We start from the raw sequence: 18191 nt of genomic DNA, 5'->3' as shown, positions 1-18191 counted from the left end.
TAATTTTGTTGGGAGTCTAGGGGTACATGAATTCAGGTTCCTAGCACCCACAACGAACTAATTGTACCGCAAAACATTGGATAAAGTGCAGCTATCTTGGCCCTATACCCCTGTTCTAGTGTTTTTCACTCTTTGGGATGGTCGTTTGTCACAGCAGCAGGGGCAGGTCCGCCACCCGAACCTGTCAACTCTACACCTTCTAGCGTGAAGATTGAGTGGCACAGATGAATTTGCTAAATCTTCAGATGGATTCCAACCAACACCAGAAAGATAATCATTCAGGCCCTTGTTACCTTGACTACAGCAACGGCCTCTACACCGGCATCTCCATCCAGCTCCTCAGTAGACTTCAGACCGTACAGGACGATGCAGCCAGACACATCCTGGACATCCCCATACGAATCCACATCCCCCCTTCTGAGAGACGTCCACTGGCTCCCCATCCAGAAGAGATGCCAGTTCAAGATCCTCACACACTCCTACAAAGCCCTCCATGCCTAGGGCCTGCCTACACCAACCATAGACTCAAATTCCATCGGGCCTGTAGACACATGTGCTCCTCTTAACTAGTCTTCTCATTCACCCCCTGCATCCGTCACAGCCGCAGCAGGGGCCGCTCGTTATCCTACATCGCAGCAAAGAACAACCTTCTCCTACAGCTTTGTATAGCTCCCCACGTTGGCAAACTCAAGATCTGGCTCTTTAGAGACACAGCGCCCAGATACCCCTAGGGGTGACAATGCTGTGCTGTACAAATGCAGTTCAATTGGTAACATTCAACCTTTCTACCGAAGCTTGTAATGTTTTTTGGCAGCCAGGCATCCCTGGACCAAGACCATGTATGCCTGCTGATTGATCAAATTTGTATTATATTATGCAGAAAAGGCTATTGATCATCTCTCATTCTCTTTCAGATGTTTTGCTTTTTAGTTTGACCCTTGCCCATCAGGGCTCTGCTCTGGGCATTCTGAAGGGGTACCGTGCAACCTTGTCTGCCTTCTTGTGGCTACCAGACCAACCCTCATTATGTAAATCCCCAATTGTAGAAGAATTCCTCAAAGGACGTGTACATATGTTCCTACTTTCCCCTTTCATTATGCCTCAGTGAGAACTTAATTTGGTTCTCACCTTCCTGATATGTGCTCCATTTGAACCTCTGAAGAACTGCCCCCTCTGGCTCATTACTATCAAGACAGCCTTTTTAGTGGCAGTCACATCTGCCAGGAAGGTGAGCGAATTATTCTTTGTCCTCCAAGCCTCCTCACCTGATAATGTTCCCTGACAAATTGGTGTTTTTTGCACAAGGGCCTCTTTCCTTTGAAAGTGATTACACCATTCCATGTGAGGCAATCTGTCACCTTGCCCACTTTCTACGCTCCTCCACATCCCTCTAAAGAGGAGCTCTTCCACGGTCTGGATCCTAAAAGACAATTTTCATTCTACCTTGACCACACCAAAGAGTTCCGGGTGGACAGCCAAAGCTTTGTGGGGTACTTTGAGCGAAGAAGGTTTGTGCGGTGCAGTAGACTATCTCACGTTGCAAAATGGGGTTCCAGTCCTAAACAATTGCACATGTTACTCAAGCATTGCTGCTTTGACAGCCAAGTCTGCAGGAAAGTCCTCTTTCGCCACACTGTCCTGCAGGATATCTGGCCTAACTTGCCCGCAGTCCCTCCTCTGGGGATGGCATTGCTTCTGTATCTATTCAGAGGTATGGAATCTGTGTCTAGATGTCTCTATCAGATGAACAAGTACTTACCTTCAGTAACTCCTTATCTGATCGATGTAATCTAGCCGCAGATGCCTTACCGTCCCACCCATCCTCCCCGCACCTCGTATAGGTTTCTAGGGTCAAGGCTGATCCCTTCTAGGATCCTAGTTGTTCACCCCACAATGTCTGTGCATTTCATGGCTCCCTGCTTATGGCATGGAAAGTCGTAAAAGTAACTGACGTCAGTGTTGATCTGATGCTTGTATGGGTGGCGCGGACGTCACTACAGCTCCGACTGGCGCCACTTACCGGCATTTAGGGGGCTTCCAGATCCAGTCTGACGCCAGGGAAATTCAAAGGTAATGAATCTGAGGCTAGATTGTCTCTATGCCCAGATAAGGCGTTACTGAAGATAAGTACCTGGCCCAACAATTGATTGACATGGAAAAACGCAAATAATATCACTAAAGGAAGAATGTGGCAGGTAGAAAAGAGGAGGTGGTTAGCCATATGTGCAGTTAGTGGTGTAACATTACATGTGTATTTGTAAAGCTCACATTCACCCAGAAGGGTTTCTTGGCGCTAAATAACAGATGTTTCTTACTGAACTCTATGATTATGTCCAACTTTAGGTATAGTTTAAGTCTTGTGACACTGTAGAAGGAGCGTGCTTTGGAAAAGAAGGGGCCCCCGACAAAAGGATACTACCCTAACGAGGAAACCATGCTAGTGGGAAAAGGGAAGGATTGCACCGCGTTCAGTGCTGGATAATAATGAAACTGTAGTCAGTGAACCTCTATTGAATCAAAGTGCATAAGACAACATATATAGAACAATATATCTTTTTAATTTATTTTTTACTCATTTTATACATATTATTTATCTATTTTTATTCTGACAAGTCATTTAAATAGCATATGTTGATACACATCAATTATCAGACATAGTTGATTGTCTCTATTGTACATAAATAGACATTATGATGATAAAAAGTCAAACCACCGAATAGAATGCAAGTAACCCTATATCAATCTATAACTGCAATTGTTGTGCACTAGTGCATTCAGCATACAACAAAGAAAGAAGAGAATAAGACAAGTATAATGTTTTTTTAGCCCATTCTCTAGACATTCGTTTGGTTACTGGCTACCAACGCGTTTCGGCTGAGCCTTCGTCAGGGTTTTCTTTACCAGTGGTTACTACAAAAGAGAAAATTACAATAAACATTTCTACTTAATGACTCCAATTAATTCATTTCAAAACTGGTCCACAAACGTAATAGCTAATTGTCTAGATATACACACGTGTCAAGCTACTGCTTAAAATGGATGAATGGATGTAACCAGTCTTTGAGTTTTGAATCAAACCCCCTGCTGTGCCCAACAACATATAACAATATACAGTGAAACCAACCATTTACTCTCAAACAATATTTAAAATGTCATACCTAAAGTCTAATGGATATAATTCCTCACTGAGGTATCCAGAATTAACCATTAGTTTGGACAATCCCAAGATTTTAACCTACTTAATTTAAACACGTGAGGTTACTTAAAACATAGTTTTATTGTAACGCTCACCCAATGTGTATTCCTCTTAGTTAGATTTGTTTATGATGACTGCTACTTAGACATCTTTTTTAATAGATCATCTGGATTAAAAAATTAGGGAACATAGATATGAGATGGCATTTAAGTTTCTCTTTAAATACAGGAAAACCCTTCTCTAAATTGCGGACTACAGTTTCATTATTATCCAGCACTGAACCCTGTGCAATCTTTCCCTTTTCCCACTAGCACTGTGGAAGGAGCGAACTGACCTTTGGAAGTGTTAACGGTTGTGCATGAATGTTAAGTGTTTCCCATATGATTTGTCAAGTAACTGGGTTGCTTTTGTCATGTGTTTGGGATATGTGCATACTTCTGAGGTAAGTAACGTATGCCCACCGTTTGTAAGAAGATATTGTTGAAGGTTTTCCAGTGAATCAGTATGACTTTTAGGGTGATAGTAAGCAACAGATCTAGAACAGCATGTTCAGTAGGTGGCACAGCTGAGTGTGGACAACGTTTTATATTGAAAAGTTCAACTAGATGGATTGATTAAAGATTTTGTTCAATTGGGAAGAGATGTTTGCCCAGAAAGAGGAGAGGCAGGGACATGGTAAGAACATGTGCTCAACATCACCAGTCGAGGATTCACAGGCCCAGCTGGAGAACTGACTAAGTTTGGGAGGGGCTTGGCCAAGATGGTCGGATGATACTTGCTTTCAAGCCTTTCTGGTGCTGCCGACATTTAGCATGGAGATTGCTACCTGGTGCCAGGCATAGTGAAGGGGGGCGCAGTATAAGCATCCAGGCGCCTTCCTGCAGCAGTGATTCGGGCCCGAAAGCAGTGAGTCACACCGGATTGCAACGGATTGCCAAAGTGGGGCCTAGCAACTTGGTTCCAAAGCCCATGGAGTTAGACAGCGGGCAGCCCTGCAGTTAAAAACCAGACTGCCTCCCCAACCTAGGTGGGGCCACGTAGGTGGGCCCCCCAGAATAGCGTTGACGAAGTCTCCTGGGTCGTGCAGTTGACACGGCCGAAAATCAGTCCGGGCTGAGTTGCTGTGGACACCAGGACTGACGCCTGGTTGGCACCAGGGATCTCGCAGAGCCCAGAAGGAGCCCTGACTAAGAGCGGCCAGTAGGAGGAACCTCTGATGGAGAGGATCTCTCCTGAGGAGACCGGGGGCTGAGTGATGCGGTGCTGAACCTCCCACTGGCTGGAGATGTGACCAGGCCCTCCCGTGCTGCCCTGCGACGCCACCCGCAGAGTGGAGGCCCGAGGAGTGATGCGAGGCCCTGTTGATGTCTCCCGCTGCGACCAGTGAGTGCTGTGGACAGTGCGTTCCGGCTGAGCGGAAGTCGGCGCCTGAGCGGCATCCCGGCCGAGGAGCTCAGCTCGTAGCTCCGCCCCTAGGGCCTGGGAGATGCAGAGCGGCTTGAACGGGTGAGTCGGCGCCTGAGCGGCATCCCGGCCGAGGAGCTCAGCTCGTAGCTCCGCCCCTAGGGCCTGGGAGATGCAGAGCGGCTTGAACGGGTGCATCAGGATTACTCAGCACCAGGTGACGGAAGGGGGCTTACAGTAAGCAGGATTCCCCCACCCAACTGAATTCTGCTGCTGATGCTACCTGTGTCTGGGCAGTGCGACCCCTTGCAGAGCACTGTCGTCCCGACACAGCAGGCCCTGCTCAGCCCCACAACGAGAACTTAAGGGCCGTCAGACGGCACCGTACGCAAAAGTCCTACGCAAGACTCCTGCGCGCACCACTAGCGCCACTCCTCACCCTGATGAATCTCCCCAAGACAGCAAGCGCCTGGTATAGAGCGTCCTAGAGGGCCGAACAATCAGCAGTGACCTACCGTCTGACTTACATGTGAGGCAAGGGCCTTGATGGCAACCAGGGTGGTGCCGAAGATTGTGCCGCTGCTTGCTTCGATCGGATAGGCTGGGGTGTGGGCTGTTGGCACGTAGAGTGCACAGGTCAATCTTGTTGAGATCAAGAGCCGTGCTCACCTCTCGGCCCATCCCTCGATGGCGTCACAACCTCTAGAAGCAATAGAGTGTACCGGAGGACGCAGACGGGTGGAGTATCCGGGGGCGGTGCATCCGTGGGCGGTGCATGCTCTCCTCCCTGATTTCCCAGGCTGGATCTGACGCTCGACAAGAATCAATGTCTACTGCCAGAGCCAAAAAGGACCAATCAGTGAAGGACATGCTGGTGAAGCAGCCCCTGATGGGTACCCCATCTGGAGTGCCAACGGGGAAGAAGAGCAACAAGAAGGGGCAGCCACCAAGGCCTTCATTACCACACTCTTTACCTCCCTCCCGGAAGACCTGCACTCAATGCAAACCCAATTATCAGCGCACCTCAATGAGGTGCAGAAGGACTTGGGTGGGAAACTGTTGCGTACTTAGAAGAGCGAGAGACTAGCAGAGACGAGGAGATGGAAATGATGCAGCAAGAAATCCTCCGGCTACGAGAATAACATATTGATCTGCAAGCGCTAGACCTGGAAAATCGTTCACAGAGAAACCATGTGCGCATCAGAGGAGTGCCAACTCAAGCGAAGGAGAAGATATACGATCATATGTTCTTGCTCTATTTCGACAAGTGTTCGGAGACGAATGCACTTCAGACATCCAAATTGACGCTTACACAGCATCGGACTGCCAAAAAGTAATAAAACTCCCCCGGCAGGCATCGTAGTGTGTATACACGACTTTCAAATCAAAGAATCCATTATCCGCTGTGCAAGGAGCGACCAGCCAGTACAATTCTGAGGTGTCACAGTGCTGTTCTTCCATGATCTCTTTGAATACGCTCTGCAAACACAAGGACATCTGACCTGTCACCAGAGAAAAGGGGGCCTTGTACTTGTGGGGGCACCCCTTTCGCATTATATTCCAGTATGAAGGCAAACTGCGGCAGATCCAATACTTAAAAGAGGCACTAGACAGCGGTTGTTTTCTCGCTTGGTGCCACAATGGCCTTCAATACAATAGAGGTACCCTGTTTGTTTGCAGTCTTGGCGAGGATGGGATTTGGGCCCAATTTAATTGGGTGGGTGCACCTTTTGTATATGGAGCTCTTGGCACAAGTAGTCTTTAATAATGAGAAATCTAAGGTATTCGAGCTGAGCCGGGGACTTGTCCGCTTTCCCCCTCCTCTTTGCTCCTACCCTGGAGCCACTGGCGGCGTGGATTTGTGGGGACTCAGTAATCCGGACACTAAAGTGGGCTGACACATGGGAGGGCCGCATTTCACTAAATGCAGACAATATCATTCTTTATCTCGCATCCCCCTAGTCTTCGCTCTATAGAGTACTTGATATATTCAACACTTTTGGGAGATACCCTGGGTACACAATCAACCGGAGCAAATCCCTGGTGTATGTCCTTAGTGGTGAACCACCTCCACTACCTAGAGCAGAGGCCTTCAAACTTATTTGCTCTAAGCCCCCCCCAAATAAAACATTTTGACGCCAAGGCCCCCCTCCAAACCTTTATGACAAGGATTGGGGGTGGGGCAGGGTTGAGCACAGGGGGCGGAGCTTATGAGGTCATTTCATGAAGATGTTTTCTATACCATATATTCCACAATAACTATAAGACTTACAAAATAGCAAATTCATTAAGCAAATACATGAATTAACAAAGAAAAGCTCTGCTCCCCATAATTTGGTGTCTGTGATCCTATCACACTCCTCAGATCAATGCAACTGCACCTGCTATAGTAATGATAACCATGGCCCTGAGCAGCAAGAAATATACTCCAATTACATTACCCAAGGTGAGATTTTGTACGACTTAGAAAAATTAAGTGATTCACCAAGAATCACAGGATGTTTAGCAAAAGCTGGGACTTGAACCTAGTTCCCCTGGTCCAAATTGAGCATCTCCCATAATAAGGCCACATTTCCTCCCCCGGAAAAACATGAGCTCCCATGTGTTGCTCCCCTTTTTGCAGCAAAGGTGGCTGTGGTCCTAATGCTAGCAATGTAAATTAGCTCCTATACCCTTTTTATTTTTGAAAAGATATAACTGTAATACAGGGGGCCTCTTAGACCAGTGGACCCTGGTGCTGCTGCACCTACTTCACCAGTGATCAGTACTGCCTCGCCAAGTGGGATGTCTCCTCTGCCCTTTGTTAAAAAACATGAGCTCTCATTTAGTCACATCCTTGTCACCGTCTTCTCTCTGATACCCCCAGAAAAGTGTCTCCTCTGCTACAATGTTCCCACCTTTAGATCATTACTCAGAGGCCCAAAGCAAGTGGCCACTGGACCCTACTGTAATAATCATCTAATAGTACGAATAGTAAAACAGACATGGGGTTTAGCTAGCCCTTTATACCACTGGGACCTGGTGCCACAGCACCTGCTGTACTAATCGTATCTACAAATCTGATTTTATACAAATGTGTCAAATTGTGTGTGTATATGTGTGTGTGTGTGTGTGTGTATATATATATGACGTCACATCTCTATATACATGCATCAAAAATGCAGATGGTATGAAGGCAGTTAGTTATTTTCTGGACAGGAGACCAATAGAATTTACATCCCATAATAAAATGCTTATGGACCTATTGGTATTTTGCTTAGAACATAACTTTTTCCTTTTCAAAAAACAAATGTTCCGTCAAGTACAAGGGGTTGCCATGGGGGCCAGCTTCTCCCCAGGCTATGCCTGTTTATTCATGGGCTGGTGGGAGGAGCTGGTCCTCAAACGGCAACATCGGGACACTTACAGTGGTAAAATAATATCGTGGCTACGATATATAGATGATCTCATGATCATATGGAATGGAACAAAAATAGAGGCAGAAGAATTTATTGACTCTATAAATATCAACAATGAGACTTTAAAATTTACATCACAGATAAGTAGCGAACAGATTGCATTCCTGGATGTCCTAGTCAAAATAGAAAATCTTAAAATATGTACCACCTTCTTCAGAAAAGAAACCTCTGGTAACACCCTACTGCATGCTAGTAGTGCGCATCCGTCTCATCTCATACATAGCATCCCCTATGGGGAGATGTTAAGATTGCGCAGAATTTGCAGTAGTGAGGTGGAGCTTGTTAAAGTACAGGAAGAGAGCAAGTTAAGGTTTATGGCTCGGGGATACAGTGTAAAGACTAAAACAGTGCAATTAAAAAATCTAGAATGAAGGCAAGGGAAGAACTTTTAGAAGTTGCTAATGCACTCCCTAAATCCCAACATGATATGACATCAATAGGTGAAGATGCACCTAGATTAATATTTACTTACAATCGCCAACACAAAGCCTTACGTAAAATAATTAAAAACAACTGGCATATAATACAGGATGACCCGATCATTGGCAGCTCTCTTCCAGCTCACCCAGCCATTACATTTAGAAAATCTACATCAATGGCAGATGTTTTAGTAACAAGCAGCCCCGAATGTAGAACTACCACAGATTGGTTAACGGGAAGAAAGGGGTTCTTTAAATGTATTAGCTGTAAAGCTTGCAAATATGGTACTAATATGAAGGAGTTTGTAACAGCTTTTAGCTCAAAGCCACAACTGATTAGACAGCACTTGACATGTAAAAGTGAATGTGTTGTATATGTCTTGGAATGCAGCTGCAAGCTTAGATATGTTGGAAGTACCAAACTGCCGGGACATCAGCGTATACTTCAGCATATTAGGGCAATCAATAACAACGACCCTAGTTACCCGGTAGCCCGCCACTTCAAGGAACATCATGGAGGGAAGCCTAATGATCTCAAATACTATCTGATCGATAGTGTCCCCATACAAAGAAGGGGCGGGGACAGAGAGGGGATGCTACGGCGCCTAGAGACCCATTATATTTTACTATTCGATAGTAAACAACCGAATGGTTTGAACATGGGGGAAGATCTTTATACGTACCTAGACTAACGTAGACCCATCCAAACAATTTGATTAAAATCCTTTCAAACATATATTTCAGTTTGTTGATAGGATACACGTAGCCACACCACTTAAGAATTAGGATATTTCATAATATGTGCTCCCACTACAAAATCTCATAGATTGGGCTAGTTTGCTCACTTTTGATAAACATATACATTGCTGCTTAATTTTAGAGGAGACACAAATCATTTAACTTAAAGTTGTATTTATTGATTATCTATTTATATATGAATTTCCATGTATATATTTTTTCTGTATATAGTAAATTTTATAGTGAAGACATGAATTGGTTTTTTAACATACTGTTTTAAAGCAGAAAAGTGGTTTTTAACCGATTGTGGGAATCATGTCCAGAACACTACAAAATGATATTTACAGGATTTATCTTTGGAAACCGTACCTAATGTTACTGTTAGAATGAAATTCTGAATATTGCACAAAGTCTTATGAATTATAGGTATAGGGAAACACACATAGGAAAGTGTTCCTGTTTATTTTGGGTTGTATATTCTTTTTTTGCACTGTTTAGCACTTTATATTTACACAATACACCAATAGGGTGATAGATGGGGTTTCTTATAATAGAAGCATATCACGAATATTAGTCAATAGACATAGAAATGTGGGGGGAAATTCCCTAGTGAAATAAAGGGTAAAGGAATGAAGGCATAGGTTGATATACGATGATGTCAAGAATACAAAAAGCATTTATGCTATAATATAAAAATCATGTATTTTACTACCATTTTGACCTACCTTTGCTGCAATGCGTTCCAAATAGGTATTTTACAAGTATTTTGTGCTACCAAGATGTATTTTACAAGCATATCTCCCTTATTTTACTCTGATTCTATCAAAATGAGATTTTTACTAGTATACAAATCTGGCATTTTACATCTATGATAATTAAATTTAATGGTGATGTACATAGAAAAGTAAGAGACTATGTAAAGTCCAGTATGTCTTTTATGTCTATTGTAACAATAATGTAGCACTTGCACTTTAAATAGAGGTGTGCTTCACGATGATGCTGTCATGTGATCAAGGCAGGGATCTGCCGAAACGCGTCGTGAGGGCTTTGGTGGTGTTTGAAAAATAAAATCAAAGCACCAAATTGGGTCTGCCTTGTCTTCTTTGTGAATCCGGCAGGAAGTTACAGCAGGAGCAAGCGCGATTGAATATATATATGAATATATATATATATATATGTGTGTATATATATATATATATATATATATATATGTGTGTATATGTATATGTGTGTATCGTAGTCCAAAACGACATAGATTAGAAATACTGTGCACATCGTGCAATTACTGACATGGTACTCGTTATACTGACAGTTATGGTATTAAAAAATACCTGCATCATACATCATGGCATGGAAAATGCATTACCTTCATTATAATGAGAACACCGAAATCCCAATATCACTATTAGATCACACGATCTCAACAAAAACACAGAGTAAGCCGCGTACTGGTGCTCCTATTAGTTATATGGCCATTTTGAGTATCCCCACGCAGGGCACAGAGGTACCAGCACTTTAAATATTGGTATTTTGGGGAATTTAGTAGTTCACCACGAGGATCACTTTGGCCATGGAATTTAATGCTGTTTCATCGTGGCTTCAAAGAGACTGTGAACTCGTTAATTTCTCCCGCTCTGCAAGGAGCATAGTTAAAAAAAACAGTAGGACTCTTCCAGTTGTAGGCAGAGTTGATATACAGGGGCTCTACGAAGGGGTGAAAAAACAAGGAAGCCTCATTAACTATCAAATGGTCTTGAGACCTGTGAAGTACTTGGGTGGGGACAGTGAGTGTGCTTCCGGGAAGTTGTCTCACAGGACGGGGGTGGGGGGCTGAACTCCTTTGAGCTCACATACCAGTATTGTGCGTGCAGGAGTGCGCCCCTCTTCAAGCACTCGTCACGATGGGCCCACACACTTCGACATAGAGCACATTGTTAGCAAGGCAGCTTTGTTTAGGAGCTGCCTTTCGAGGGGGGCTCTTTATCAGCTGGCGACGATGTCACACACAGAGGGATGGTGCCTCAGAGTGGCACTCTACTCTAGGACTGTTGCACGTTGTGCCTGCCCTGCCTGGGGGGACGCACTGAAGGACACACACACACACACACACACTCTGCCACTCCGTTTATAATGGGGGAGGAGACTCTGTTGTAACTTGAAACTAGGTTCACCCCAGCAAAGCGCTAGACACACTGTGTGGCAAATAGTTGAAGACTCATTTGCGCCCCCCCTGGGAATGCAGCCACGGACCCCCAGGGGGGGGGGGGGGCGCCCCACAGTTTGAATACCACTGACTAGAGGGTGTCCCATGAAGGAAGCGAAAAGGGCTTCAAGTATTTGGGAATCTTTATCACAGTAGACCCAAAGGTAGCTAGGAGCGAAACCTATTCCCCCCCCTGCTGCAGAGTCTGAAGCAAGATGTGGCCAATTGGAAGACACTACCGCTCTCCTTATTGGGGAGGGCAGCATTATTCAAAATTAGGTCTGTACCACGTTTTCTACATGCGCTCCAGAATATTCCAGGGCCGGTCAAGCCAAAATATTTTAAAGAGGACATTCAGTGCACGTATGGCACACAGTTAATAGGAGCCTGGGGTGGGAACGAAAGTCACCATGGCTGCTCCTTTGTGGGACTCAGAGCAACTGGGCACCCTGAGAGTTTCGTAGGAGTTTGATAAGTGGGACCTGATAGGGATCACGAAAATAGGGGACCTATGGCAAAAGGGCTATCTGATCTCCTTCGCCACCTTGCAACAAGAATGAGCTTTGTTAGCATGGAATATTTTCGGTATTTACAGGTGAGACCTGCACTAACAACGCATTTGCCGAAGGGAGTATTCCCCCCCCCCCCCCCCACCTACCCCCCCCCCCCCCACCCCCCCCCCCCCCCCCCCACCCCACCCCCACCCAGATGTCACTCTATTGAAAGATAGATTGCTTGAGGGTACCAACGAACTAAAGCAGTGTCCTTGACATATAAATGGCTGGTCAATAGTGCACCAGACCCTCTCAAAGTGATTCGGGAGCGCTGGGGAAATGATGGGTTGGAGCTTGATGACGAAGAGTGGCAAGAGGCAGTGGCCTCTCCGCGGGAAGCTGCAATCTCCAGGTTGTGCCTGGTCCAAATGAAGATCCTCCATAGAATTTGTTGCGGGGACTAGAACCATGTAACGTGATTTATTTAGTCAAATTGTGAATGGAAATGAAGTCTTTTTGTTTAATAAAAAGATTATTTTTTTTTAATGAGGCACGAGGGGCTTTTGGTCTCATGGAAGAGCCGACACAGGAGGATAAAGGCAAGCACTCAAGCCCTAAAACTAAGGAATCCCCCTGGCATAGAGTAGGAGGACCCCTCCAGCCATAAACCGGACTCAGAAACAATAGCCAAAGAGGGAAAAGCAGTAATCAACACTCTTGACCGGCTTACCGGACTGGCTAGTCTCCTCCTGATTTGATCAATCTGGGCCCTTGGAGACTCTGATGCTGATGGCGCCTGGGAGACGCCCAGTCTTCACCACCATCCTTGCCCCAGTGACAGTGAAAGCCGCAAGACCCCCGGTGAGTCGTCGAGACATCAGGGACGACCAGACAACAGCCGGCCCTTGCCCCCTCGGGCTCTCCTACCTGACAAACTGACGTCAATTTCTGGTGGCTAAATGTTTGCCATGTTTAGTGCGGTTTGGGATTGTTGGGGGCTGTTCTGGTTGTGTTTTCAAGTCTTTCTTTTTCCTCCGCACCAGCTTCAGGTAGTTCAGGACAACAGTCAGACAGGGCAACTATAGACTAGGCAGTCCTGGTGCAGCACAGAGCCTAGACAGCGCAGCGCATCCATCCCTCTTTGTAAGTAGAATATGGGTAGAGATTTGAAGATCGTGAGCCTCAAAGTTCAAGACCTTAACCACCCATTAAAGCGCTCTGCGATTTTTGTCCCTGCTGGAGAGCTCCAACTGTGACATTTGACTCCACCAAGAAACCTACCTCCTGCAGCGGGATACCACCAGCATGCGCTCCCGAAGGTTCTCTTGTCAGCTATGGTCTTATAACACATCCCCAAAAAGATAGAGTTGCCATTCTCTTAAGCGTGAAATTTAGCGGCAAGGTTGTCTCCACTATATCTGAAATCCGGGGCCGGCTGCTGGTGGTCAGAATCCAGTGGGGGACTTCTCATGTTACTCTTGCCAACATTTACACCCAGAACCCACTACAAATGTCTTTCATTATCAATGCCCTAGGAGAGGTGATGGCATCCTTGGATGCAGCTCTCTTGGTGGTGGGGGGGCAGCGGCATCAATTTGGTCATGGACTCCTCCCTTGTACGCTTGCGTCATCGGTCTGCGCCGTTGGGGTATTTCTCTGCTGAGGGCTTGCGTTATCCAAGACATTAGGCGCAACCACCACCCAGGAACAAGAGACTATACATTATACTCAGTGACTCAACAAAACTTACGTGTGTATAGATTCCTTTTTAGCTTCAACAGCTCTAGCACTCAACTTACGGGAACTCCATTGAGCCGGTCTCTCTATCGGACCATACCATGATTACAGTTACGCTGCAAGCAGATAACTATCTTTCCAGTCTGCCTAGATTGCGGCTACAGGAAATCCTCTTGCAATCCAAGACCGTTGTGGGGTCTATTCGCACGTGACTGCTAGACAACCTGGATACTAACGATGTGGGGAACACATCACTGGCAGCAATCTCGGAAGCGCTGAAATTAGCGATCAGGGGGGAGTTCATTGCGATATCGGCGGCCAAAAACAGATTACGCTGCGAGAAGTGCCAGAGTATAGAAAAAGAGGTAGTAGAGTTGGAAGCCATGCACAAAGTACGGGGGCACCTAGAGTCTGGAGGTAGTTGGAGAAAAGAAGACTCCAGCTGAAGCGTCTAGACCTGGATAGAGCAGGATATGCTCTCCTCAGACACCAGTTCTACCTGAGCAGTGACAGATGCAGTTGAATGCTGGCACATAGGCTCCGAGCTAGGACAGTGGTGGCATCGATTCATTCGGTCAAAATACCTTCCGGCGACAAAGTGCAGGTAGACCGGGAGATAGTAGAGGTGTTCAAAAATTTCTATCAGACCTTATTTTCCGAGCCAGATACACCTCGAGCTGAATCCTGCTCCTACTTGCAAGACATTCCTATCACTCGACTGCCGGAGGCAATTGCAGCACAGCTCGACCAACCAATACGAGTCGAGGAAGTAATTAAGACTGTTGCACACCTTAAATTGCACAAGGCACTGGGCTCCAGGTTTGCGACGCAATTCTATGAATTGTTTTGCCCAGAGTTGGCACTGCTTTTAACACCTTTATTTAACCCTTTTCCAGAAACAGGCTTCCTCACGCAACAAGGTGGAGATAACACGAAAAGACTTCTCTGCCTCATGGACGTCATACACAGGTCGCTCATTCGACACCGAAAAAGCTTTTAATCACGTATGATGGTCCTAGCTCTTTGATACATTACACCACTTTTGATTTGGGGAGGGTTTTATCAAATGGGTCAGTTGCATATATCAGACCCTGAAATCTTTTGTGAGTCAACGGAATATCCTCCGACTGGTTCCCCATTGCACAAGGCATCCGTCAAGGCTGCCCACTATCCCCTCTACGTGTTGTACCTGCTACCGTTGGCTCAAAAAATTTGCGATGATCTGCAAATATGGGGCATCCAATTTGTAGCGGGGATCGATACTATCAGCCTGTACGCAGATTATGTGATCCTCTCACTAACACATCCTCAGACATCTCTTCTGGCATTGCTTTCAAAGCTAAAGTGCTTTAGAGAGATCTCTGGATTTAAAGTAAACCGAAGCAATCTCAGATTCTGAACCTTTTGGTGGCTACTGCCCAGGAAAAGAAGCTAAAGAGTGAATTTCCTCTGGCAAGGCGGAACAGTCTATACCCGTGATACTCATAGTACGGCCCGGCAGGCCTATCGTGGCTGCCCACGGACCTTTCAGGTAATGTACCTATGGCCCCCCAGAGAGAGAGAATGGAGAGAGGAGAGAGAGAGATAGTGGAGAGGAGAGTGTGTGGAGAGGCGGTGGAGGAAAGAGGAGGTGGAGGAAAGAGGAGGTGGGGGAAAGAGAGGGGGTGGGGGAAAGAGGGAGGGGGGAGTGTGGGGGGAGGAGAGAGGAGACTGACACTGAGTCACTGAGACCTACACTGAGTGACTAAGAGACCGGCACGGAGTGACTGATGAGAGACCGGCACGGAGGGACTGATGGCGAGACTGGCACGGAGGGACTGAGGGCGAGACTGGCACGGAGTGACTGAGGGCGAGACTGGCACGGAGTGACTGAGGGCGAGACTGGCACGGAGGGACTGAGGGCGAGACTGGCACGGAGTGACTGAGGGCGAGACTGGCACGGAGTGACTGAGGGCGAGACTGGCACGGAGTGACTGAGGGCGAGACTGGCACGGAGTGACTGAGGGCGAGACTGGCACGGAGTGACTGAGGGCGAGACTGGCACGGAGTGACTGAGGGCGAGACTGGCACGGAGTGACTGAGGGCGAGACTGGCACGGACACACACACACACACACACACACACACCACACACTCTCTCTCTCTCTCGCGCTCTCTCGCGCTCTCTCGCTCTCTCGCGCTCTCTCGCTCTCGCTCTCTCGCGCTCTCGCGCTCTCGCGCTCTCGCGCTCTCTCGCGCTCTCGCGCTCTCTCGCGCTCTCGCGCTCTCGCGCTCTCGCGCTCTCTCGCGCTCTCTCGCTCTCTCGCTCTCGCTCTCTCGCTCTCGCTCTCTCTCTCACTCTCTCTCTCGCTCTCGCTCGCTCTCTCGCGCTCTCGCGCTCTCGCGCTCTCTCGCTCTCTCGCTCTCTCTCGCTCTCTCGCTCTCTCGCTCTCTCGCTCTCGCTCTCTCGCTCTCGCGCTCTCTCGCTCTCGCGCTCTCGCTCTCTCGCGCTCTCTCTCTCTCGCTCGCTCTCTCGCGCTCTCGCTCTCTCGCGCTCTCTCGCTCTCTCGCTCTCTCGCTCTCTCTCGCTCTCTCGCTCTCGCTCTCTCGCTCTCGCTCTCTCGCTCTCGCTCTCTCTCTCTCACTCTCTCTCTCGCTCTCGCTCGCTCTCTCGCGCTCTCGCGCTCTCTCGCTCTCTCGCTCTCGCTCTCTCGCGCTCTCTCTCTCTCTCGCTCGCTCTCTCGCGCTCTCGCGCTCTCTCTCTCTCGCGCTCTCGCTCTCTCGCGCTCTCTCTCTCTCGCGCTCTCGCTCTCTCGCGCTCTCTCTCTCTCGCGCTCTCGCTCTCTCGGAATCTGTTTTAAACAACATAAGCATTTAATACCAATATCTCATGTTTCCAAGCATGCACTCTTTTGGGGCTGACAAACCCCTTGACATTTCCCCTGCGCTCCCTAAGGGGTCGTCGGATAGCTCTTGCACTGTTGGCAGCACGTCAAGTAATTTTAGCCCGGTGGGTCTCACCAAATGGCTCTGATCCCATATACCAGTATTTGTAAAGCGCGAACAATTACCCCTAAGGGTGTCAAGGCGCTGGGGTCCATCGGGAAGATTAAACAAGCTATTGCCCAGAATTACATGGTAATGGGCTAACCTGGCGCCAGGTGAGCCCGGATGTTCCGGAGTCAGCCACCCTGGCCGCTGCGCCACACCTCTTCCACATAGCATGGCTTCATAAGCTTTGGTTAACACTAGCAATGAAGCGCGTGTCAATGGTAGCAGAACACAAGGAGTCCTATTCTGAGTTGTGGTCCCCGTTTAGCTAGATCCTTTACATGGAAATACAGGAGATCACATGCCCCCATCTACAAATCTTGCAACTCCTCCCAGCATAAGAGGCTGAGCATCCCCCTGGATGGCACCCCGGTAGAACCAAGCATAATGCAGCTTGGTTTACTAACAATAACTGAGAGATGACCCTAAGGGAGTGCTCGCTGGGTACAAAGTCACGTGCTGCAGCAGTTCACACGCAAATTTCACCGGTTTGAACTAGGTCAGGAGACCTCCAGAATAAAAATAATCTATTATAGGTACTCCCAGCCCCATTTTAAACTCACTATCACAGCTACACTCTTCTGGCCCCACACCCGCACTTCACCATACGGCTGTTGGCTAAAAGATCTCCGATAAAGTGCCCATCTTTGAGGTGAGCCCTTTGGGTATTGCAACGCCGACCCAACGAGGAGCAGACCATATGATGAAGCACAACACCTGAAAGAGTGTGTGAGGGCATTAAAATCCAACAAATGGATGCCCAACTGTAGATCTCTTTGATACTCAGTTGTTTCTAGCCTTTGTTTAACTCCTCCCAACTGAGGAACAGCACAACATACCTTCCTTGACATGTTAACAGGGGCACCTGTTTGTGCTGGACCTCCCACTCCATGAGAGTGGAAATAGCCCCTTCATCCCCTTATTTTGATGCAGTTTCAAGGTAAGGCCAGTAAACCTTATCAAAGGCTTTCTCTGCATCTGGAGCTATAGCACCTACTGGAGGGGGAAGCAGATTGGAAAACCTCTCAATTAACAAGGTAGAATAAGCAGATGTTGTCCCAGGCCAATCTAATTTGCCGTGGATAAGACAGTCTGAGTAAGATTGTTCATTTTGATTATCAGGGGAAAGTCGTGTGGCCAGGATATTTGGCATAGATTTTTGCCTTCATATTTATTATTGATGTGCACCTACATTTTTGTGTTCAGAGTGATCTTTCCCAATGTCTGGTTTGAACACAGTATTAGCCTCAGAAGCAATGCCGGACATTTTATCGGTGGAGGTGAAATGGTTCGTGGCCAGCTCCAAGCTCTGTGCCACAGCTATCCAGGACTGAGCTAATGGTTTTATTAAAGAAGCTTAACTAGACCTGGAAAAGATTGAAATTACATGGTGAGATATCACAATCACACCACATAATAACACATTAACAATTTGGGATGGCATTGAAGAAGACTTTCTGAAGTTCAATTTAATTTAACAGGACTTGAGATTCATCAATGTTAAATATGTGGT

At 47.1% G+C, this 18191-nt stretch overlaps 1 protein-coding gene across 1 annotated transcript in view; it reads left to right on the top strand.

Moving 5' to 3' along the window:
* Nucleotides 1–18191, top strand: part of MED13 (mediator complex subunit 13) — a 684456-nt gene that overhangs the window by 234064 nt on the left and 432201 nt on the right. The window lies entirely within an intron of this gene.

The sequence above is a fragment of the Lissotriton vulgaris genome, chromosome 2_1, assembly GCF_964263255.1.
Source record: "Lissotriton vulgaris chromosome 2_1, aLisVul1.2, whole genome shotgun sequence".
Taxonomy (NCBI): Eukaryota; Metazoa; Chordata; class Amphibia; order Caudata; family Salamandridae; genus Lissotriton; species Lissotriton vulgaris.
This window is presented reverse-complemented; position numbering and strand designations above follow the sequence as displayed.